Source organism: Lampetra fluviatilis, chromosome 60 (assembly GCF_964198595.1).
Source record: "Lampetra fluviatilis chromosome 60, kcLamFluv1.1, whole genome shotgun sequence".
Lineage (NCBI taxonomy): Eukaryota > Metazoa > Chordata > Hyperoartia > Petromyzontiformes > Petromyzontidae > Lampetra > Lampetra fluviatilis.
In genome coordinates, this window is record NC_136334.1 from 6,416,449 (window position 1) to 6,439,639 (window position 23,191).

The window sequence follows — 23,191 nt, forward strand, 5'->3', positions numbered from 1 at the left end:
GAAGTTTGCGTGTCTCTCTCTCTCTCCGTGGTGAGATGTTGACTACCTCGCCTGGTCTACAGGAGGTCGTGGGTTCGATCCCGACCCTGACGCCTGCTGCTGTATATTTGGAGTTTGCGTGTCTCTCTCTCCGTGGTGAGATGTTGACTACCTCGCCTGGTCTACAGGAGGTCGTGGGTTCGATCCCGACCCTGACGCCTGCTTGCACGTCTTGTGCGTGCGTGTGCGTGTCTTAATAGAAGCTGCTACTCGCTAACAGCACTTGCCCCAACAGTCTGTAAAGGCTCTACGGAGGATCTTTGTCTTTGTGTGAGTGCCTGTGTGAACGGGAGGGGGGGGGAGTGGTGGTGCAGCGGTTAGCATCATCGCTGGAGGAATCCGATGAGCTTTCAAGCTTAGGGGTCACAAGGGTTTCACAAGAAGCTATACGAAAATATCTATCGGAGTTCATAGCATTGAAAAGGTTAAAAAAAAACCTAACTTTTCAAACGTTTAGATATCCCGGCGTGGGCCAGCCTAGGCGCTAGCGGAGCCCCGCATGCAATCGTCGTCGTTACTGTCCCCAAAAAAAACCCCGAGGGTAACCGCTCCACGGATAGCGTTGAAGGGAACCCGCGCTCTGTCTACGCATCGTTTAGCTTCCTCGTTCATTCTCCTCCTGGCAGACGACACATCCTGTGTCACGCGCCCAGATCCCGTCGTCATTATCATCATCGTCATCATCGTCACCACCATCATCGCTTGGGTCAGCGACTCTTTATAAATAGCTCGCATGCCTCACCTCCACACGCCCCTCACCCTCACCTCCCCACTCCCCTCACCTCCCCACTCACCTCACCTCCCCACTCACCTCCCCATGCCCCTCACCTCCCCCCTCACCTCCCCCCCTCACCACCCCACCCCCCTCACCTCCCCACCCCCCTCACCTCCCCACTCACCTCACCCCCCACCCTCACCCCCCCACCACCCCCCCACCCCCCCTCACCCCCCCACCCCCCCTCACCTCCCCATGCCCCCACCTCCCCACCACCTCACCTCCCCACCCCACTCACCCCCCCACCACCCACCCCCCCCACCCCCCTCACCACCCCACCCCCCCACCCACCCCACCACCCACCACCCCACCCCCCCTCACCCCCCCACTCACCTCACCCCCCACCCCACCACCCCCCACCACCCACCCCCCACCCCCCCACCCCCCCACCCCCCCCACCTCCCCACCCACCTCACCCCCCCCACCCCACTCACCTCCCCACTCACCCACCCCCCACCCCCCTCACCCCCCCACCCCCCTCACCCCCACCACCCCCCACTCACCTCCCCACTCCCCTCACCCCCCACCCCCCTCACCTCCCCACCCCCCCACCTCCCCACACACCTCACCCCCCACTCACCTCACCCCCCCACCCACCTCCCCACCCCCCCACCCCCCCACCCCCCCACCACCCCCACCCCCCTCACCCCCCACCACCCCCCACCCCACCCACCTCCCCACCCCACCCACCTCCCCACCCCCCCCACCTCCCCACCCACCCCCCACCCCCCTCACCTCCCCACCCCCCTCACCTCCCCCCTCACCCCCCCACCCCCCTCACCCCCCCACCCCCCACCTCCCCACCCCCCCACCCACCCCACCCCCCCTCACCTCCCCACCCCCCACACCTCCCCACTCACCTCCCCCACCCCCCCTCACCTCCCCACCCCCCCTCACCTCCCCACCCCCCTCACCTCCCCACCCCACCTCCCCACTCACCTCCCCACCCCCCCTCACCTCCCCACCCCCCCACCCCCCACCCCCCTCACCTCCCCACCACCTCCCCACCCCCCTCACCTCCCCACCCCCCCTCACCTCCCCACCCCCCCTCACCTCCCCACCACCTCCCCACCCCCCTCACCTCCCCAGCCCCTCACCCCCCACCCCCCTCACCTCCCCACCCCCCCACCTCCCCACCCACCCACCCCCCACCCCCCTCACCTCCCCACCCCACTCACCTCCCCACTCACCCCACCTCCCCACCCCCTCACCCCCCCACCCCCCCCACCCCCCCACTCACCTCCCCACCCCCCCACCTCCCCACCCCCCCCACCCCCCACCCCCCCCACCTCCCCACCCACCCCCCACCCCCCTCACCTCCCCAGCCCCTCACCCCCCACTCACCCACCCCCCCACCCCACTCACCCCCCACCACCCACCACCCCACCCCCTCACCACCCCACCCCCCCCACCCCCCACCACCCACCCCACCCCACCCCCCCACCTCCCCACCACCCCACCCCCCCACCACCCACCCCCCACCCCCCCCCCACCACCCCACCACCCCACCCCCCCCACCCCCCACCCACCCCACCCCCCCACCCCCCCACCACCCACCCCCCCACCCCCCCACCCCCCACCCCACCACCCCCCACCACCCACCTCCCCACCCCCCCACCCCCCCACCCCACTCACCTCCCCACCACCCACCCCCCACACCCCCCACCCCCCACCCCCCCACCCCCCCACCACCTCCCCACCCCCCCCACCCCCCACCCCCCCACCCACCCCACCACCCCCCACCCCCCACACCACCCCCACCACCCACCCACCCCACCCCACCACCCCCCCACCACCCACCCCCACCCCACACCCCCCACCCCCCCACCCCCCCACCCCCCACCACCCACCCCCCACCCCCCCCCCCCACCCACCTCACCCCCCACCCACCTCACCACCCCACCCCCCCCACCCCCCACCCACCTCACCACCCCACCCCACCACCACCCCACACCCACCCCACCCCCCACCCCCCCACCCCCCACCCCCCCACCCCCCACCCACCCACCCCCCACCCCCCCACCACCCCCACCCCACTCACCTCCCCACCACCCACCTCCCCACACCCCCACCCCCCACCCCCCTCACCCCCACCCCCCTCACCCCCCACCACCACCCCCACCCCACCCCCCCCACCTCCCCACCCCCCCACTCCCCACCCTCCACACCACCCCACCCCCCTCACCACCCCACTCACCACCCCCACCACCTCCCCACACCCCACCCCACCCCCCCACCACCCCACCCCCCACACCACCCCCCACACCTCCCACCCCCCTCACCCCCCACCACCACCCCACCACCTCCCCACCCCCCTCACCCCCCACCCCCCCACCTCCCCCCTCACCTCCCCACCCCACTCACCTCCCCACTCCCCCACCACCCCCCCACCTCCCCACCCCCCCTCACCCCCACACACCACCCCACTCACCACCCCACTCCCCACACCTCCCCACTCACCACCCCACCACCTCCCCACCCCCTCACCACCCCTCACCCCACTCCTCACTTCTCTACTCCCCTCACCTCCCCACTCACCTCCCCACCCCCCTCACCTCCCCACCCCCCTCACCTCCCCACTCCCCTCACCTCCCCACCTCCCCACCCCCCTCACCTCCCCACCCCCCTCACCTCCCCACCCCCCTCACCTCCCCACCTCCTCACCACCCCACCCCCCTCACCTCCCCTCACCCCACGTCCTCACCTCTCTACTCCCCTCACCTCCCCACTCACCTCCCCACCCCCCTCACCTCCCCACCCCCCTCACCTCCCCACCCCCCCTCACCTCCCCACCTCCTCACCTCCCCACCCCCCTCACCTCCCCACTCCCCTCACCTCCCCACCTCCTCACCTCCCCACCCCCCTCACCTCCCCTCACCCCACGTCCTCACCTCTCTACTCCCCTCACCTCCCCACTCACCTCCCCACCCCCCTCACCTCCCCACCCCCCTCACCTCCCCACTCCCCTCACCTCCCCACCCCCCTCACCTCCCCACCCCCCTCACCTCCCCACCCCCCTCACCTCCCCACTCCCCTCACCTCCCCACCTCCTCACCTCCCCACCCCCCTCACCTCCCCACCCCCCTCACCTCCCCACCTCCCCACCTCCTCACCTCCCCACCCCCCTCACCTCCCCACTCCCCTCACCTCCCCACCTCCTCACCTCCCCACCCCCCTCACCTCCCCTCACCCCACGTCCTCACCTCTCTACTCCCCTCACCTCCCCACTCACCTCCCCACCCCCCTCACCTCCCCACCCCCCTCACCTCCCCACTCCCCTCACCTCCCCACCCCCCTCACCTCCCCACCCCCCTCACCTCCCCTCACCCCACGTCCTCACCTCTCTACTCCCCTCACCTCCCCACTCACCTCCCCACCCCCCTCACCTCCCCACCCCCCTCACCTCCCCACTCCCCTCACCTCCCCACTCACCACCCCACTCACCCCCCCATGCCCCTCACCTCCCCACCCCCCTCACCTCCCCACTCCCCTCACCTCCCCACCTCCTCACCTCCCCACCCCCCTCACCTCCCCACCCCCCTCACCTCCCCACCCCCCTCACCTCCCCACCTCCTCACCTCCCCACCCCCCTCACCTCCCCACTCCCCTCACCTCCCCACCTCCTCACCTCCCCACCCCCCTCACCTCCCCTCACCCCACGTCCTCACCTCTCTACTCCCCTCACCTCCCCACTCACCTCCCCACCCCCCTCACCTCCCCACTCCCCTCACCTCCCCACCTCCTCACCTCCCCACCCCCCTCACCTCCCCTCACCCCACGTCCTCACTTCTCTACTCCCCTCACCTCCCCACTCCCCTCCCCACCCCCCTCACCTCCCCACCTCCTCACCTCCCCACCCCCCTCACCTCCCCACCCCCCTCACCTCCCCACTCCCCTCACCTCCCCACCTCCTCACCTCCCCACCCCCCTCACCTCCCCTCACCCCACGTCCTCACCTCTCTACTCCCCTCACCTCCCCACTCACCTCCCCACCCCCCTCACCTCCCCACTCCCCTCACCTCCCCACTCACCTCACCTCCCCACTCACCACCCCACTCACCCCCCCATGCCCCTCACCTCCCCACCCCCCTCACCTCCCCACTCCCCTCACCTCCCCTCACCCCACGTCCTCACCTCTCTACTCCCCTCACCTCCCCACTCACCTCCCCACCCCCCTCCCCTCCCCACCCCCCTCACCTCCCCACCCCCCTCACCTCCCCACTCACCACCCCACTCACCTCCCCACTCCCCTCACCTCCCCTCACCCCACGTCCTCACTTCTCTACTCCCCTCACCTCCCCACTCACCTCCCCACCCCCCTCACCTCCCCACCTCCTCACCTCCCCACCCCCCTCACCTCCCCATGCCCCTCACCTCCCCACCCCCCTCACCTCCCCACTCCCCTCACCTCCCCACCCCCCTCACCTCCCCTCACCCCACGTCCTCACCTCTCTACTCCCCTCACCTCCCCACTCACCTCCCCCACCCCCCTCACCTCCCTCCGGCACTCACCATCTTCAGTACCCTCAGCGGTGATCGTGTCGGTGCTGTTGATCGTGTCGGTGCTGTTGCTCGGAACAGCTCCTGATTGTAAACGCAGCTGCTGCCGTGCGGCTGTTGCGGCAACGCGATCGATCGTTTGGTTCTGAACGCACGCAAAACTTACGCGATCGATTGTTTGGTTCCGCACGCACGCAAAACTTACGCGATCAATTGTTTGGTTCCGCACGCAAAGCTCACGCGATCGATCGTTTGGTCCCGAACGCACGCAAAGCTCACGCGATCGATCGTTTGGTTCTGAACGCACGCAAAGCTCACGCGATCGATCGTTTGGTTCCGAACGCACGCAAAGCTCACGCGATCGATCGTTTGGTTCTGAACGCAAAGCTTACGCGATCGATCGTTTTGTTCCGAACGCACGCAAAGCTTACGCGATCGATCGTTTTGTTCCGAACGCACGCAAAGCTTACGCGTTCGATCGTTTTGTTCCGAACGCACGCAAAGCTTACGCGATCGATCGTTTGGTTCCGCACGCAAAGCTCACGCGATCGATCGTTTTGTTCCGAACGCACGCAAAGCTTACACGATCGATCGTTTGGTTCCGAACACACGCAAAGCTCACGCGATCGATCGTTTGGTTCCGCACGCAAAGCTTACGCGATCGATCGTTTGGTTCCGAACGCACGCAAAGCTTACACGATCGATCGTTTGGTTCCGAACGCACGCAAAGCTCACGCGATCGATCGTTTGGTTCCGAACGCACGCAAAGCTCACGCGATCGATCGTTTGGTCCCGAACGCACGCAAAGCTCACGCGATCGATCGTTTGGTTCCGAACGCAGGCAAAGCTTACGCGATCGATCGTTTGGTTCCGAACGCACGCAAAGCTCACGCGATCGATCGTTTGGTTCCGAATGCACGCAAAGCTCACGCGATCGATCGTTTGGTTCCGAACGCACGCAAAGCTCACGCGATCGATTGTTTGGTTCCGAACGCACGCAAAGCTCACGCGATCGATTGTTTGGTTCCGAACGCAGGCAAAGCTTAGGCGATCGATTGTTTGGTTCCGAACGCACGCAAAGCTCACGCGATCGATCGTTTGGTTCCGAACGCAGGCAAAGCTCACGCGATCGATCGTTTGGTTCCGAACGCAGGCAAAGCTCACACGATCGATCGTTTGGTTCCGAACGCACGCAAAGCTCACGCGATCGATCGTTTGGTTCCGAACGCACGCAAAGCTTTCGTGTCGCGCGGGTGCTGAACAAAGCTTCCGATAAGGAACACACACACGGCCGACGGGTTTATGTTCCGGAACAAGAGAACAATCTGGGTTATTTTGAGCGACGATGAACTCCCCCGACGACACATCCTTTCCAGTTATCTCAAGAAAATCACATTTCTTAAATCTCGACTTGTCGCTTTCGTGACCGCAGGAATTCGTATTCTTTGGGGTTTTTGGGTTCATGTCACGCAGATAGATTCAAAGAAAATAACAAACATAACTAGAAACTACGACGTTTCGATCGCAACACAAGCGGTCGTCATCAGGGGTTAGCTTATTTAGAAGCTTCCTTTCTTCACCTGAGGACGGCTGCTTGCGTTGTGGCCGAAACGTCGTGAGAATTGTATTTTATTATGTTTTATTTGTATTATTTTATTACTTCCCTTCTGCGTGACTTTACCGAAAGAACCAAGAAGATGAATCCCTGCAGTCACGAAAGAAGCTTTAAATCGAAATTGTATTTTATTATGTTTTATTTTTAATATTTTATTACTTCCCTTCTACATGACTTTACCGAAAGAACCCAAGAAGATGAATCCCTGCAGTCACGAAAGCTTTAAATCGAAATTTAAGCTAACCCTCCCCTTAGAAGCTAACCCACTCCTTCTAAATAAGCTAACCCCCCCTTTTCCTGATGACGAAACGCCTGCGTTGCGATCGAGACGTCGTCGTTTTTTCTGTGTTATTTCTTCCAACCTATCTACGTCACTTTAACGAAACACCCAAAGATGATCACACTTCTTGTTTTCCACTTTACTTTCATGCGTGGGCGTGACAGCGTTCCCCCCCCACACCCTCCCTCCCCCATGTTTCACCTGTCTTCTGTTTCAACAGCGGCAAGGAGATGTGAACTCCCTCGCCCGGTATGCATGCGGTCGTGGCTTCGATCTTGACCCCTGACCCACGCTGTATATTCGGAGTTTTCGTGTCTCTCTCTGCCCCCGTGGTCACGTGGATTTTTCTTCGGCTGTTGCGCAGAGGTCGCAACCGGGTACCCGATACCCGTACCCTACCCCATACCCGGCTACCCGTACCCGGCCGGGTACGGGTACCCGTTTGCGACCCTGGTGCGGCCGGGTACGGGTAGGACGTGAGTCACTGCTGAGTCACCGTTTGTCACTCATTTCCCAACGTCTTGTCTCTTCTCACAATTCAAGTTCCTAGAATCAACCCACCCGCGTCTGCAACATGGCTTCATCCCAGAGGTCGCAATCGGGTACCCGATACCCGTACCCTACACGATACCCGGCCGGGTACGGGTAGGGTACGGGTACGGCCGGGTACGGGTACAGGTAAGGAATCAAAACCCGTTTGCGACCTCTGCTTCATAGGTGCTACTCGCTAACAGCACTTGCCCCAACAGTCTGTGAAGGCTACACGGGGGATCTTTGTCTTCATACGCGGAGCGGTGGTGCATTGGTTAGCGCACCGTGCTACGAAACCGTCGACCCGAGTTCGATTCCCGCTCTCAGCCACAACACCGGTGACGAATTCCCGAACCGGTCCCGGGCCTCCCCTAGGTCGACTCGGCCTCAAACGAGTACCGTACCTCGGTGAGGAGAGAACCAGATAATGGGGAGTCAAAGGCGGCTGGGTGTGGTGCTTTCCACTCACGCCTTGGTGTGCCGTGCCGGCCTTAGTAGACGTTCGCTCTTGCCCTCAACAGTCTGTTAAAGGCTATCCGGGGGACCTTTGTCTTTGTGTGTGTGTGACCACGTGTGTGCGCACGTGTGCGCAGCCTTCTTTGAAGTTCCATCTCGCGTCTGTGACATGATCTTTACATTAGAGAGTTGCGCATTCCTGGGATTTCAATTAGAAAACGTTCAACCTCGGTAATCAGCTGCAGCCCCTTTGCCAATCCACTGGTGGATGAAGGCCTCCACGCGTCCTATTGGTCACTGGGTTTGTTGGGTCATACTTCACCTCGCTTGTCAATGTGGGTTGGACGGAGAGTGGTGGGGGCGCGGTGGGGGCGGTAGTTGTTGGTGTGGTTGCTTCTGGAGCGGTTCTGGTGTCCCTCGCCACTGATGGTGACCGGGAATCGAACTCGGGTGGCCGAGTTCGTAGCACAGCGTGCTAACCGCTGCACCACCGCTCTACCCCGCCCCCCCCCCCCACCACCCCCCACACCGGTTCTGTAATATCGATATGATGTGTTGCATATAGACTTACACACAGACTCACGTAGCGGCTCCGATTGCCTGCCGCACAAAGCACAGACTCTCATCAATAATAGAATTAAATGGCCAAACATCCCAATGTGGCAACACCCTGGGTAGGCAGAGGGCCTTTTGGGGCTCTCCCTGTTGTATGCCTGGGCGCCTCTCTGTGTGTGTGTTAGCCGTCGTGTTACTCTTTTTGAAAACTAATTTCTTAAAAACGTTTTTTTGTATTGAGTTTGTTGTGTAGCGGTTGGCTACGTACGGTGCGAAAGAGGTTCCACGTACATCATCACCACCACCATCATCATCATCACCACCATCATCATCATCACCAACAACATCACCACCACCATCATCATCATCACCACCACCATCATCACCACCACCACCACCACCATCATCATCATCATCATCACCATCATCATCATCATCACTACCATCATCATCATCACCAACAACATCACCACCACCATCATCATCATCACCACCACCATCATCACCACCACCACCACCACCATCATCATCATCACCACCATCATCATCATCACCACCATCATCATCACCACCATCATCATCATCACCACCATCATCATCACCACCATCATCATCACCACCATCATCATCATCATCACCACCATCATCATCACCATCATCATCATCACCACCATCAACAACGTCATCATCACCACCACCAACAACGTCATCATCATCACCACCATCATCAACATCATCACCGTCATCATCATCACCACCATCATCAACATCATCACCACCACCATCATCACCACCACCAACAACGTCATCACCACCACCAACAACAACATCATCACCACCACCAACGTCATCACCACCACCAACAACGTCATCACCACCACCACCAACAACATCATCATCATCACCACCATCATCATCATCATCATCACCACCACCATCATCATCATCACCACCACCACCATCATCATCACCACCACCACCAACGTCATCACCACCACCAACAACTTCATCACCACCACCACCATCACCAACAACGTCATCATCACCACCGCCAACAACGTCATCACCATCACCGTTATGTTCACCACCACCGTCATCACCATCACCACCACCACCATCACCACCATCATCATCACCACCATCATCATCACCATCACCACCACCATCATCATCACCATCACCATCATCACCACCATCACCACCATCATCATCACCACCACCATCACCACCATCATCATCATCACCACCACCATCACCACCATCATCATCATCACCATCACCACCATCATCATCACCACCACTATCATCACCACCACCCACATCATCATATAATTTTGACTTAAAATTTTCGTGACTGCAGGAAATAATATTCTCACTTTGGAACCCTTATAAGCAGTTACATTTGGAGGCGTGCCCCCTCTTTTCTCTCCACCTGATGAAGCCCGCTTGTGTTGCGATCGGAACGTCGTGGTTTTTTTGCTTTGATTATTTTTAATTACAAATTTATTTTACTATTTAATTTTTATTGCGTTTTTTTTGCGTTTATTATTTTCAATTTATTTTTAATTAAAAATTTATTTTACTATTTTATTTTTATTGTGGTTTCTTTGCTTTTATTATTTTCAATTTATTTTTAATTTAAATTTTATTTTACTATTTTATTTTTATTGTGTTTTTTTTGCTTTTATCATTTTCAATGTATTATTTAAAAGGTGTATTATTTCATTATTTTGTATTTTTTTCGTTTTCCATCGTCATTACCACCAACATCATCATGTTTGTCTTTCCCACGCGCCTCCGATTAGCACGGTTGGCTACGTATGGTGCGAAAGAAGTTCAACGTACATGCTACATTTGTAAGTCTATGAATGTCAGGTTGGGTGTCTCTGTAAGTCTATGGGTCTCTGTGTGAGTCTACGGGTCTCTGTGCAGGTCTATGGGTCTCTATGTAAGTCTATGGGTCTCTGTGTAAGTCTATGGGTTTCTGTGTAAGCCTATGGGTCTCTGTAAGCCTGTGGGTTTCTGTGTAAGCCTTTGGGTATCTGTGTGAGTCTATGGGTCTCTGTGTAAGTGTATGGGTCTCTGAGTAAGTCTATGGGTCTCTATGTAAGTCTATTGGTCTCTATGTAAGTCTATGGGTTTCTGTGTAAGCCTATGGGTCTCTGTGTAAGCCTGTGGGTTTCTGTGTAAGCCTTTGGGTATCTGTGTAAGTCTGTGGGTCTTTGTGTAAGTGTATGGGTCTCTGAGTAAGTCTATGGGTCTCTGTGTAAGTCTATGGGTTTCTGTGTAAGCCTATGGGTCTCTGTGTAAGCCTGTGGGTTTCTGTGTATGCCTTTGGGTATCTGTGTGAGTCTATGGGTTTCTGTGTAAGCCTATGGGTCTCTGTAAGCCTGTGGGTTTCTGTGTAAGCCTTTGGGTATCTGTGTGAGTCTATGGGTCTCTGTGTAAGTGTATGGGTCTCTGAGTAAGTCTATGGGTCTCTATGTAAGTCTATTGGTCTCTATGTAAGTCTATGGGTTTCTGTGTAAGCCTATGGGTCTCTGTGTAAGCCTGTGGGTTTCTGTGTAAGCCTTTGGGTATCTGTGTAAGTCTGTGGGTCTTTGTGTAAGTGTATGGGTCTCTGAGTAAGTCTATGGGTTTCTGTGTAAGTCTATGGGTTTCTGTGTAAGCCTATGGGTCTCTGTGTAAGCCTGTGGGTTTCTGTGTATGCCTTTGGGTATCTGTGTGAGTCTATGGGTCTCTATGTAAGTCTATGGGTCTCTGTGTAAGTCTATGCGTCTCTGTGTAAGTCTATGGGTCTCTGAGTGAGTCTATGGGTCTCTGTGTAAGTGTATGGGTCTCTGAGTAAGTCTATGGGTCTCTATGTAAGTCTATTGGTCTCTATGTAAGTCTATGGGTTTCTGTGTAAGCCTATGGGTCTCTGTGTAAGCCTGTGGGTTTCTGTGTAAGCCTTTGGGTATCTGTGTAAGTCTGTGGGTCTTTGTGTAAGTGTATGGGTCTCTGAGTAAGTCTATGGGTCTCTGTGTAAGTCTATGGGTTTCTGTGTAAGCCTATGGGTCTCTGTGTAAGCCTGTGGGTTTCTGTGTAAGCCTTTGGGTATCTGTGTGAGTCTATGGGTCTCTATGTAAGTCTATGGGTCTCTGTGTAAGTCTATGGGTCTCTGTGTAAGTCTATGGGTCTCTGAGTGAGTCTATGGGTCTCTGTGTAAGCCTACGGGTCTCTGTGTAAGTCTATGGGTCTCTGTGTAAGTCTATGGGTCTCTGTGTAAGTCTTTGGGTCTCTGAGTGAGTCTATGGGTCTCTATGTAAGTCTATGGGTCTCTGTAAGTCTATGAGTCTCTGTGTAAGTCTATGGGTCTCTGAGTGAGTCTATGGGTCTCTGTGTAAGTCTATGGGTCTCTGAGTGAGTCTATGGGTCTCTGTGTAAGCCTATGTGTCTCTGTGTAAGTCTATGGGTCTCTGTGTAAGTCTATGAGCCTCTGGGTATGCCTATGGGTCGCTGTGTAGGTATATGGGTCTCTATGCAAGCCTACGGGTCTCTGTGGAAGTCTATGGGTCTCTGTGTAAGTTTATGGGTCTCTGTAAGTCTATGGAACTCTATATAAGCCTACGGGTCTCTGAGTAAGTCTATGGGTCTCTGTGTAAGTGTATGGGTCTCTGTAAGTCTATGGAACTCTATATAAGCCTACGGGTCTCTGTGTAAGCCTTTGGGTATCTGTGTGAGTCTATGGGTCTCTGTGTAAGCCTTTGGGTATCTGTGTGAGTCTATGGGTCTCTATGTAAGCCTATGGGTCTCTGTGTAAGTCTATGGGTCTCTATGTAAGTCTGTGGGTCTTTGTGTAAGTCTATGGGTCTCTGTGTAAGTCTATGGGTCTCTGAGTGAGTCTATGGGTCTCTATGCAAGCCTATGGGTCTCTGTGTAAGTCTATGGGTCTCTGTGCAAGTCTATGGGTCTCTATGTAAGTCTATGGGTCTCTGTGTAAGCCTATGGGTCCTAAGCTGATCTACAGCTGTCCCGTGTTACCCTACGGATTCCCGTGTAAGCCTGTGCATCTCCTGCACGAAGCCATTGAATCGCTCCGTAAGCTCACGGATCTCCGTTTTGAAGTCCACGGGTCCATCGTTTTTTTGTTTTCGCTGTCGGCGGTTGCCGCCAGCGACGCAGTCTCGCCTGTTGCCGGGGGTGTCGTGGCCGCCGTGAAAGTAGTCCGCTTTAATTAAAGGGTCGGGGAGCGGATAAAACACCCCCCCCCCCCCCATCGCGCGTTTAAATCACAACTCCCGCCGCTAAATAAAACGCTGAGGACGTAAATTTTGGAGTCGCGGTCGGAGACCCCCCGGCAGGTCCCGTTCCTGGTTTCTCACTTGGTGGTGGTGGGGAACTGTGAACTAGGTTTCTGACTTGGTGGTGGTGGTGGTGAACTGAACTGTGAACTAGGTTTCTAACTTGGTGGTGGTGGGGAACTGAACTGTGAACTAGGTTTCTAACTTGGTGGTGGTGGTGAACTGAACTGTGAACTAGGTTTCTGACTTGGTGGTGGTGGTAGTGGTGGTGAACTGAACTGTGAACTAGGTTTCTGACTTGGTGGTGGTGGTGGTGAACTGAACTGTGAACTAGGTTTCTGACTTGGTGGTGGTGGTGGTGAACTGAACTGTGAACTAGGTTTCTAACTTGGTGGTGGTGGTGAACTGAACTGTGAACTAGGTTTCTAACTTGGTGGTGGTGGTGGTGAACTGAACTGTGAACTAGGTTTTTAACTTGGTGGTGGTGGTGAACTGAACTGTGAACTAGGTTTCTAACTTGGTGGTGGTGGGGAACTGAACTGTGAACTAGGTTTCTATACTTGGTGGTGGTGGGGAACTGAACTGTGAACTAGGTTTCTCACTTGGTGGTGGTGGTGGGGAACTGAACTGTGAACTAGGTTTCTAACTTGGTGGTGGTGGGGAACTGAACTGTGAACTAGGTTTCTCACTTGGTGGTGGTGGTGGGGAACTGAACTGTGAACTAGGTTTCTAACTTGGTGGTGGTGGGGAACTGAACTGTGAACTAGGTTTCTAACTTGGTGGTGGTGGTGGGGAACTGAACTGTGAACTAGGTTTCTCACTTGGTGGTGGTGGTGGGGAACTGAACTGTGAACTAGGTTTCTAACTTGGTGGTGGTGGGGAACTGAACTGTGAACTAGGTTTCTCACTTGGTGGTGGTGGTGGGGAACTGAACTGTGAACTAGGTTTCTAACTTGGTGGTGGTGGTGAACTGAACTGTGAACTAGGTTTCTAACTTGGTGGTGGTGGTGAACTGAACTGTGAACTAGGTTTCTAACTTGGTGGTGGTGGTGAACTGAACTGTGAACTAGGTTTCTAACTTGGTGGTGGTGGTGGTGAACTGAACTGTGAACTAGGTTTCTAACTTGGTGGTGGTGGGGAACTGAACTGTGAACTAGGTTTCTAACTTGGTGGTGGTGGTGAACTGAACTGTGAACTAGGTTTCTAACTTGGTGGTGGTGGTGAACTGAACTGTGAACTAGGTTTCTAACTTGGTGGTGGTGGTGAACTGAACTGTGAACTAGGTTTTTAACTTGGTGGTGGTGGTGAACTGAACTGTGAACTAGGTTTCTAACTTGGTGGTGGTGGGGAACTGAACTGTGAACTAGGTTTCTATACTTGGTGGTGGTGGGGAACTGAACTGTGAACTAGGTTTCTCACTTGGTGGTGGTGGTGGGGAACTGAACTGTGAACTAGGTTTCTAACTTGGTGGTGGTGGGGAACTGAACTGTGAACTAGGTTTCTCACTTGGTGGTGGTGGTGGGGAACTGAACTGTGAACTAGGTTTCTAACTTGGTGGTGGTGGGGAACTGAACTGTGAACTAGGTTTCTAACTTGGTGGTGGTGGTGGGGAACTGAACTGTGAACTAGGTTTCTCACTTGGTGGTGGTGGTGGGGAACTGAACTGTGAACTAGGTTTCTAACTTGGTGGTGGTGGGGAACTGAACTGTGAACTAGGTTTCTCACTTGGTGGTGGTGGTGGGGAACTGAACTGTGAACTAGGTTTCTAACTTGGTGGTGGTGGGGAACTGAACTGTGAACTAGGTTTCTATACTTGGTGGTGGTGGGGAACTGAACTGTGAACTAGGTTTCTCACTTGGTGGTGGTGGGGAACTGAACTGTGAACTAGGTTTCTCACTTGGTGGTGGTGGTGGGGAACTGAACTGTGAACTAGGTTTCTAACTTGGTGGTGGTGGGGAACTGAACTGTGAACTAGGTTTCTATACTTGGTGGTGGTGGGGAACTGAACTGTGAACTAGGTTTCTCACTTGGTGGTGGTGGGGAACTGAACTGTGAACTAGGTTTCTCACTTGGTGGTGGTGGTGGGGAACTGAACTGTGAACTAGGTTTCTGACTTGGTGGTGGTGGTGGTGAACTGAACTGTGAACTAGGTTTCTGACTTGGTGGTGGTGGTGGTGAACTGAACTGTGAACTAGGTTTCTAACTTGGTGGTGGTGGTGAACTGAACTGTGAACTAGGTTTCTAACTTGGTGGTGGTGGTGGTGAACTGAACTGTGAACTAGGTTTTTAACTTGGTGGTGGTGGTGAACTGAACTGTGAACTAGGTTTCTAACTTGGTGGTGGTGGGGAACTGAACTGTGAACTAGGTTTCTATACTTGGTGGTGGTGGGGAACTGAACTGTGAACTAGGTTTCTCACTTGGTGGTGGTGGTGGGGAACTGAACTGTGAACTAGGTTTCTAACTTGGTGGTGGTGGGGAACTGAACTGTGAACTAGGTTTCTCACTTGGTGGTGGTGGTGGGGAACTGAACTGTGAACTAGGTTTCTAACTTGGTGGTGGTGGGGAACTGAACTGTGAACTAGGTTTCTAACTTGGTGGTGGTGGTGGGGAACTGAACTGTGAACTAGGTTTCTCACTTGGTGGTGGTGGTGGGGAACTGAACTGTGAACTAGGTTTCTAACTTGGTGGTGGTGGGGAACTGAACTGTGAACTAGGTTTCTAACTTGGTGGTGGTGGTGAACTGAACTGTGAACTAGGTTTTTAACTTGGTGGTGGTGGTGAACTGAACTGTGAACTAGGTTTCTAACTTGGTGGTGGTGGGGAACTGAACTGTGAACTAGGTTTCTATACTTGGTGGTGGTGGGGAACTGAACTGTGAACTAGGTTTCTCACTTGGTGGTGGTGGTGGGGAACTGAACTGTGAACTAGGTTTCTAACTTGGTGGTGGTGGGGAACTGAACTGTGAACTAGGTTTCTCACTTGGTGGTGGTGGTGGGGAACTGAACTGTGAACTAGGTTTCTAACTTGGTGGTGGTGGGGAACTGAACTGTGAACTAGGTTTCTAACTTGGTGGTGGTGGTGAACTGAACTGTGAACTAGGTTTTTAACTTGGTGGTGGTGGTGAACTGAACTGTGAACTAGGTTTCTAACTTGGTGGTGGTGGGGAACTGAACTGTGAACTAGGTTTCTATACTTGGTGGTGGTGGGGAACTGAACTGTGAACTAGGTTTCTCACTTGGTGGTGGTGGTGGGGAACTGAACTGTGAACTAGGTTTCTAACTTGGTGGTGGTGGGGAACTGAACTGTGAACTAGGTTACTCACTTGGTGGTGGTGGTGGGGAACTGAACTGTGAACTAGGTTTCTAACTTGGTGGTGGTGGGGAACTGAACTGTGAACTAGGTTTCTAACTTGGTGGTGGTGGTGGGGAACTGAACTGTGAACTAGGTTTCTCACTTGGTGGTGGTGGTGGGGAACTGAACTGTGAACTAGGTTTCTAACTTGGTGGTGGTGGGGAACTGAACTGTGAACTAGGTTTCTCACTTGGTGGTGGTGGTGGGGAACTGAACTGTGAACTAGGTTTCTAACTTGGTGGTGGTGGGGAACTGAACTGTGAACTAGGTTTCTATACTTGGTGGTGGTGGGGAACTGAACTGTGAACTAGGTTTCTCACTTGGTGGTGGTGGGGAACTGAACTGTGAACTAGGTTTCTCACTTGGTGGTGGTGGTGGGGAACTGAACTGTGAACTAGGTTTCTAACTTGGTGGTGGTGGGGAACTGAACTGTGAACTAGGTTTCTAACTTGGTGGTGGTGGTGGGGAACTGAACTGTGAACTAGGTTTCTAACTTGGTGGTAGTGGGGAACTGAACTGTGAACTAGGTTTCTCACTTGGTGGTGGTGGTGGGGAACTGAACTGTGAACTAGGTTTCTCACTTGGTGGTGGTGGTGGGGAACTGAACTGTGAACTAGGTTTCTCACTTGGTGGTGGTGGTGGGGAACTGAACTGTGAACTAGGTTTCTAACTTGGTGGTGGTGGTGGGGAACTGAACTGTGAACTAGGTTTCTCACTTGGTGGTGGTGGTGGGGAACTGAACTGTGAACTAGGTTTCTAACTTGGTGGTGGTGGGGAACTGAACTGTGAACTAGGTTTCTAACTTGGTGGTGGTGGGGAACTGAACTGTGAACTAGGTTTCTAACTTGGTGGTGGTGGTGGTGAACTGAACTGTGAACTAGGTTTCTAGCTTGGTGGTGGTGGTGGTGGTGAACTGAACTGTGAATTAGACCGGCCACTACGATTTGGACACATCTGTAGGATGGACAACAACGGGGGAAAATGTTACGGCTTTTTTCAACGCTCACCCACGGGATAGAGTGAGTGTGGAACAGATGGAGATTAGTCCACACTCTGCTATACCACCTTCTGGCAGGACCAGGTCTACGTCTCCTTGACTCCCACCCAAGGGTTCGAGTGAGTGTGGAACAGATGGAGATTAGTCCACACACTATCTGCTCTACCGCTTTATGATTGAACTGCCTAGAGAGCCATTTGAGATGTGATGCATGCGCCGCCTTGTTCGGGGAAGAATGGAATGAACCTGGAAAGAGAGGACAGGCTCACAGAATAATCGTTTGAAGATGACATCATAAGAAATTGTTGCCAGGAAGATGTGTGGCCACTACTTAAACATATTGGCACACGGCAGAGGAAAGTGTAAACAAATGATGAGATGTGCAGTGGACACGTTCGGCTATCTGCCCATAGATCATGATGATGATGATGAAGTCAACTGTTTTTAAATCCTTTATATTAAGTTCGCTTGCTTGCGCGCTTACGACCGTGCAAATCTTTCGGTCGTATTTTAACCCACTTCCCGTGATCCAATCGAGCTGACATTTTGCACACAAGACTCGTTGTGTGTGACAATTTATTTTCGTGAAAATATTTTTTCAAAAATTTTACACTTTTTTGGTAAATTCTTTTTATATTTAATTACCAATTGCTTAATGGTGGCAGGCAATCATCTGACCCATAGGTGGCAGCCATCTCAAGCCAGAGGACGAGAGGACTCTAGCCGCCCGTTTCAAAGACCAATGTGGGCTGGGTTGTGGCCCATTGAACACGCATATAAAGGATTTATAGTGAAAAACTTTGTTTTTACGGGTTAATTTTTTTCAATCTCGATTTGATGCTTTCGTGACAGCAGCAATCCCTGCTCTTTGGTTCTTTCGGTGAAGTCCACGTGGGTAGAAAATAAAATAAGTCGCGACGTTTCTACTTCTCGACGCTCACCCACGCTTTCGCACCTGATGACAGACGCTTGTGTTGCGCCCGAAACGCCGTGAGTTATTTTATTTTATACCTACGTGGACTTCGCCGAAAGAACCAAAGATTTCGATTTAAAGCCTCTTCCGTGACTGCAGGGATTCGTCTTCTTGGTTCTTTCGGTAAAGTCACGTAGAAGGGAAATAATAAAATAATAAAAATAAAACATAATAAAGTAATTCTCACGACGTTTCGGCCACAACGCAAGCAGCCGTCCTCAGGTGAAGACCAGGGCTGTCGGAAAGGCACCACCAGGCTTGACATGAGCCTGTGGGTCTCTGTGTGAGGAGTCTATGGGTCTCTACATGAGTCTGTGGGTCTCTGTGTGAGGAGTCTATGGGTCTCTACATGAGTCTGTGGGTCTCTGTGTGAGGAGTCTATGGGTCTCTACATGAGTCTGTGGGTCTCTGTGTGAGGAGTCTATGGGTCTCTACATGAGTCTGTGGGTCTCTGTGTGAGGAGTCTATGGGTCTCTACATGAGTCTGTGGGTCTCTGTGTGAGGAGTCTATGGGTCTCTACATGAGTCTGTGGGTCTCTGTGTGAGGAGTCTATGGGTCTCTACATGAGTCTGTGGGTCTCTGTGTGAGGAGTCTATGGGTCTCTACATGAGTCTGTGGGTCTCTGTGTGAGGAGTCTATGGGTCTCTACATGAGTCTGTGGGTCTCTGTGTGAGGAGTCTATGGGTCTCTACATGAGTCTGTGGGTCTCTGTGTGAGGAGTCTATGGGTCTCTACATGAGTCTGTGGGTCTCTGTGTGAGGAGTCTATGGGTCTCTACATGAGTCTGTGGGTCTCTGTGTGAGGAGTCTATGGGTCTCTACATGAGTCTGTGGGTCTCTGTGTGAGGAGTCTATGGGTCTCTACATGAGTCTGTGGGTCTCTGTGTGAGGAGTCTATGGGTCTCTACATGAGTCTGTGGGTCTCTGTGTGAGGAGTCTATGGGTCTCTACATGAGTCTGTGGGTCTCTGTGTGAGGAGTCTATGGGTCTCTACATGAGTCTGTGGGCCTCTGTGTGAGGAGTCTATGGGTCTCTACATGAGTCTGTGGGTCTCTGTGTGAGGAGTCTATGGGTCTCTACATGAGTCTGTGGGTCTCTGTGTGAGGAGTCTATGGGTCTCTACATGAGTCTGTGGGTCTCTGTGTGAGGAGTCTATGGGTCTCTACATGAGTCTGTGGGTCTCTGTGTGAGGAGTCTATGGGTCTCTACATGAGTCTGTGGGTCTCTGTGTGAGGAGTCTATGGGTCTCTACATGAGTCTGTGGGTCTCTGTGTGAGGAGTCTATGGGTCTCTACATGAGTCTGTGGGTCTCTGTGTGAGGAGTCTATGGGTCTCTACATGAGTCTGTGGGTCTCTGTGTGAGGAGTCTATGGGTCTCTACATGAGTCTGTGGGTCTCTGTGTGAGGAGTCTATGGGTCTCTACATGAGTCTGTGGGTCTCTGTGTGAGGAGTCTATGGGTCTCTACATGAGTCTGTGGGTCTCTGTGTGAGGAGTCTATGGGTCTCTACATGAGTCTGTGGGTCTCTGTGTGAGGAGTCTATGGGTCTCTACATGAGTCTGTGGGCCTCTGTGTGAGGAGTCTATGGGTCTCTACATGAGTCTGTGGGTCTCTGTGTGAGGAGTCTATGGGTCTCTACATGAGTCTGTGGGTCTCTGTGTGAGGAGTCTATGGGTCTCTACATGAGTCTATGGGTCTCTGTGTGAGGAGTCTATGGGTCTCTACATGAGTCTGTGGGTCTCTGTGTGAGGAGTCTATGGGTCTCTACATGAGTCTGTGGGTCTCTGTGTGAGGAGTCTATGGGTCTCTACATGAGTCTGTGGGTCTCTGTGTGAGGAGTCTATGGGTCTCTACATGAGTCTGTGGGTCTCTGTGTGAGGAGTCTATGGGTCTCTACATGAGTCTGTGGGTCTCTGTGTGAGGAGTCTATGGGTCTCTACATGAGTCTGTGGGTCTCTGTGTGAGGAGTCTATGGGTCTCTACATGAGTCTGTGGGTCTCTGTGTGAGGAGTCTATGGGTCTCTACATGAGCCTGTGGGTCTCTGTGTGAGGAGTCTATGGGTCTCTACATGAGTCTGTGGGTCTCTGTGTGAGTATATGGTTCTCTACATGAGTCTACGGGTCTCTGTGCGAGTCTATGGGTCTCTGTGTGAGTCTATGGTTCTCTACATGAGCCTGTGGGTCTCTGTGTTAGTCTATGGGTCTCTGTGTGAGTCTGTGGGTCTCTGTGTGAGTCTATGGGTCTCTGTGTGAGTCTATGGGTTTCTGTGTGAGTCTATGGTTCTTTACATGAGTCTGTGGGTCTCTGTGTGAGGAGTCTATGGGTCTCTACATGAGTCTGTGGGTCTATGTGTGAGGAGTCTATGGGTCTCTACATGAGTCTGTGGGTCTCTGTGTGAGGAGTCTATGGGTCTCTACATGAGTTTGTGGGTCTCTGTGTGAGGAGTCTATGGGTCTCTACATGAGCCTGTGGGTCTCTGTGTGAGGAGTCTATGGGTCTCTACATGAGTCTGTGGGTCTCTGTGTGAGTCTATGGTTCTCTACATGAGTCTACGGGTCTCTGTGCGAGTCTATGGGTCTCTGTGTGAGTCTATGGTTCTCTACATGAGCCTGTGGGTCTCTGTGTGAGTCTATGGGTCTCTGTGTGAGTCTGTGGGTCTCTGAGTCTGTGGGTCTCTGTGTGAGTCTATGGGTCTCTGTGTGAGTCTATGGGTCTCTGTGTGAGTCTATGGGTTTCTGTGTGAGTCTATGGTTCTCTACATGAGCATGTGGGTCTCTGTGTGAGTCTATGGGTCTCTGTGTGAGTCTATGGGTCTCTGTGTGGGTCTATGGGTCTCTGTGTGAGGAGTCTGTGGGTCTCTGTGTGAGTCTGTGGGTCTCTGTGTGAGCCTGTGGGTCTCTGTGTGAGTCTGTGGGTCTCTGTGTGAGTCTGTGGGTCTCTGTGTGAGCCTGTGGGTCTCTGTGTGAGTCTGTGGGTCTCTCTGGGAGTCTGTGGGTCTCTGTGTGAGTCTGTGGGTCTCTGTGTGAGTCACTGATGGCCGAGATTAATTTCCCGTGGTTGGGTGACAGAAACGAGTTTCCGAACCCGGCACAGCGTCTCTGACCTCTGAGGCACCTCGTGAGTTTGGTGATTTTAGTTTTAGTTTCTTCCTCTTCTCTGCACGGTCAGCAAGTTTATTAAAAAGAAAAAAAATCGTGCTCGTTTTTATCGGCAGTAAAAATTGTGTTTTTTTTGTTGTCGTCAGCCGTGTTATGGCCGGTCAAAAGGTTTGGCCCAGTTTCTTGAATTATTTCCTCTCCTTAGTGAGGCTGTGGGTCTCTCTATATATATAGAGTCTATTGGTTTCTATATGAGTCTATTGTGTGAGCCTATGGGTCTCTTAAGTCCACGGGTTCCTGTGTGAGTGTGTGGGTCTCTGTGTGAGTCTGTGGGTCTCTCTGGGAGTCTGTGGGTCTCTGTGTGAGTCTGTGGGTCTCTGTGAGTCTGTGGGTCGCCGTGTGAGTCTGTGGGTCTCTCTGGGAGTCTGTGGGTCTCTGTGTGAGTCTGTGGGTCTCTCTGGGAGTCTGTGGGTCTCTGTGTGAGTCTGTGGGTCTCTCTGGGAGTCTGTGGGTCTCTGTGTGAGTCTGTGGGTCTCTGTGTGAGTCTGTGGGTCTCTGTGTGAGTCTGTGGGTCTCTGTGTGAGTCTGTGGGTCTCTGTGTGGGTCTCTGTGGGAGTCTATGGGTCTCTCTGGGAGTCTGTGGGTCTCTGTGTGAGTCTGTGGGTCTCTCTGGGAGTCTGTGGGTCTCTGTGTGAGTCTGTGGGTCTCTGTGTGAGTCTGTGGGTCTCTGTGAGTCTGTGGGTCGCCGTGTGAGTCTATGGGTCTCTCTGGGAGTCTGTGGGTCTCTGTGTGAGTCTGTGGGTCTCTCTGGGAGTCTGTGGGTCTCTGTGTGAGTCTGTGGGTCTCTGTGTGAGCCTGTGGGTCTCTGTGTGAGTCTGTGGGTCTCTGTGTGAGTCTATGGGTCTCTGTGTGAGTCTGTGGGTCTCTGTGTGAGTCTATGGGTCTCTGTGTGAGTCTGTGGGTCTCTGTGTGAGTCTATGGTTCTCTACATGAGTCTGTGGGTCTCTGTGTGAGTCTATGGTTCTCTACATGAGTCTATGGGTCTCTGTGTGAGTCTATGGGTCTCTGTGTGAGTCTGTGGGTCTCTGTGTGAGTCTATGGTTCTCTACATGTGTCTATGGGTCTCTGTGTGAGTCTATGGGTCTCTGTGTGAGTCTGTGGGTCTCTGTGTGAGTATATGGTTCTCTACATGAGTCTATGGGTCTCTGTGTGAGTCTGTGGGTCTCTGTGAGTCTGTGGGTCTCTGTGTGAGTCTGTGGGTCTCTACATGAGTCTGTGGGTCTCTGTGTGAGTCTGTGGGTCTCTGTGTGAGTCTGTGGGTCTCTGTGTGAGTCTGTGGGTCTCTGTGTGAGTCTGTGGGTCTCTGTGAGTCTGTGGGTCTCTGTGTGAGTCTGTGGGTCTCTACATGAGTCTGTGGGTCTCTGTGTGAGTCTGTGGGTCTCTGTGTGAGTCTGTGGGTCTCTGTGTGAGTCTGTGGGTCTCTGTGAGTCTGTGGGTCTCTGTGTGAGCCTGTGGGTCTCTGTGTGAGTCTGTGGGTCTCTGTGTGAGTCTGTGGGTCTCTGTGAGTCTGTGGGTCGCCGTGTGAGTCTATGGGTCTCTCTGGGAGTCTGTGGGTCTCTGTGTGAGTCTGTGGGTCTCTCTGGGAGTCTGTGGGTCTCTGTGTGAGTCTGTGGGTCTCTGTGTGAGTCTGTGGGTCTCTGTGTGAGTCTATGGGTTTCTCTGGGAGTCTGTGGGTC

The 23,191-nt window shown here is 54.2% G+C and overlaps 1 protein-coding gene across 4 annotated transcripts in view; it reads left to right on the top strand.

Moving 5' to 3' along the window:
- Positions 1–23,191, top strand: part of LOC144950998 (rho GTPase-activating protein 26-like) — a 106,209-nt gene that overhangs the window by 20,595 nt on the left and 62,423 nt on the right. The gene's annotated exons all lie outside the window — the stretch shown is intronic.